Source organism: Odontesthes bonariensis, chromosome 11, assembly GCF_027942865.1.
Source record: "Odontesthes bonariensis isolate fOdoBon6 chromosome 11, fOdoBon6.hap1, whole genome shotgun sequence".
Classification (NCBI taxonomy): domain Eukaryota; kingdom Metazoa; phylum Chordata; class Actinopteri; order Atheriniformes; family Atherinopsidae; genus Odontesthes; species Odontesthes bonariensis.
This window is the reverse complement of record NC_134516.1, coordinates 26,700,038-26,702,537: the sequence shown is the minus strand read 5'-3', so window position 1 is coordinate 26,702,537 and position 2,500 is coordinate 26,700,038.

The following is a 2,500-nucleotide window of genomic DNA, read 5'->3' as shown; positions in this document are numbered from 1 at the left end:
GGTAGTTTGGCATCTTATTGTTGTGAGAATTTATGCACATTCTATCACTTTTATCATCATGACAGCATTTTAACAAATCTATAACCTACTGTAGTTGTGAAACTTATGATTGTCAATCTATTATATATCTTAGTTTACCTAATCATTTGCCTATAATCCGTTTTACTATCAAAACATGCTAGCTAGCTAGCTAGCTATGTATCTAAAAAAGGACAAAATACGATTCTTGTACAGCTGTATTGGAAAACTGAATTATGTTTTAAATATTTTTATTGTGAAGCAAACCGTGTATCAACAGTACATCTATCCTTGATTTATACAATGCTTTGTTAATTTGTGACCTGAATAACAAATGTTTACAAGTGAAAAACAATAGATGGGAGAAAAAAAAAAATCGAAAGATATACAAAATAATAGATGAATAAAATCAAATCAAATAAAGAAATGGAAAACTGAATGAATTGATTTTTGTTTATTTTGTAAAGGTCAAACATGGAGAAGAAGAGCCACGAGTGCAGTGTGTGCAACAGGACTTTCACTGAGAAGTCTAACCTGACTATAGGCACAAGAAGCTTCATGCTCCAAAGCAATGTTTCCCAACCCTGGTCCTCAAGGCACACCGCCCTGCATGTTTCCCATGTTTCCCTGCTCCAGCACACCTGATTCAGATAATTGGGTCAGGTCTGAAAGCTCTCCAGAAGGCTGAGCACGACCCATTCATTTGAATCAGGTGTGCTGGAGCAGGGAAACATGGAAAACGTGCAGGGCAGTGTGCCTTGAAGACCAGGGTTGGGAACCACTGCTCCAAGGAGAATGAGTGTGATATGTGTGTGGTAGAAGCTTCACCTTCAGCCATCAGCTGAACTCCTGCCTGAAGCAGCACCTGTATCCACACATTCCTCTGTATAGGCAGGGAGAGGCCAAGCTGCTGTGTTCAGACGCAGCTAAGACTGTGACAGAGGCCCCCAGCAGAGCAGCAGACCCTGGACTGCAGAGGCTGCTGCCAAGACATCTGGAGGGAAAATGGGACTGGAGAAATCCTCTGCATTGATGGTACAAAAAAGGTTTGTATAAAATATCCCTTTGATCTGGATTCTGAGTGTTCAGTGAGAATACTTTGTAATCCACAGACATGTTGTAGGAAAGACTGTAATATGAAATAATATGAATGTAATATGAATGTTCTGCTTTTTAGGTCCCCAAGAAGATATATGGTGATGGCCCGGGCACCATGCAGCCTGTCACCAGTGTTCTGAACGGACGGGGACAGTTCTTGACGACGGTGGTGGTGGCAGCTGAGTCTGAGGGGTGCTGCAGGCGTATGGCGAGCGGTCTGATTGCCCGCTTCCAACGTGCAAACGCTCCGTCACCAAAGGTCATATATGCAGACAACAACTGTTGTCGGTAAGTTTAAGAACAATTCCAAATAACTGATAATGAAATCAACAATTTAACTGACAGATGAAACCGTTAACATTAAATCACATCTTTTTACAAGGAACACATGCTGTATAAAATCTTGATATCATTTCAGTGGCAGCGGTTCCTCCTTCCTGGAGACTGTTCAGACACTGGGTGCAGAAGGGTGCTGTGTACCACCGGCAGCACCGCTGGGATCCTGCTGGGATCCTGCTGGGATCCTGCTGGGATCCAACAGAGCCATTCCAAGAATGGGGCGTCCATGAGTGCCTTGGCAGGTGCAGTGCTGGCCTACAACAAGGACGACATGGTGCTCTTAGTACAGGCTGTCAGGAGTGGCAAAAAAAAGAGTTGTACGCCAGATGTTCAGACGAGGAAATGATGGCCTTCCAATAGAATAGAATGTGATATAATAATACTACATATAAGAATATTTTCTTGCACTATTGCACATTTGTTGGATGAGAATATATGTAATTTTGTTTATATTGTGAGCAGAAAAACATCTGGTGCTTTCTGACTCTGTGCAACATGTTACTGCCATTAATAAAATTCATTGTTTGTACACTTATTTGCTGGTGTTTGCATATCTCTGTTGCTGAAAAAAGATGTTACTGCAAGTTTTCACTTTCCCCCAATAGCAGGATTTCAGAAAATGAGCTATACAACATTTGAAGGGGTATTCAAGGCTGTATGCCAGGCTCAAAAATGGGTTTGAAGCCTCCTAATTACCACAAGAACATAGGCATAAGCCTAATATTATAGGCAATGTACTACAGGTAAATAGGAAAGAAAATTTAAGTATCAAATATCAACATGAAACCTCCCTGGCTTGTTCCTTACAAACAAAAATTTTTATAGCAACAATCTTTAACCTGACTTTATCACATTTTCAGATTTGTACATCTGAAATGTATGCAAATTAGCACATAATTAAAGATGTAACACTTAATTTGCATGGGAAAACATAACAATAACACAGTAATAACATAATCTCATCAGTTTACATCAACTCAAACCATTCAAATAATACAACAAACATTCAGCAGCCAAGTGGATTGCAATCATCCAGGCCTCATGC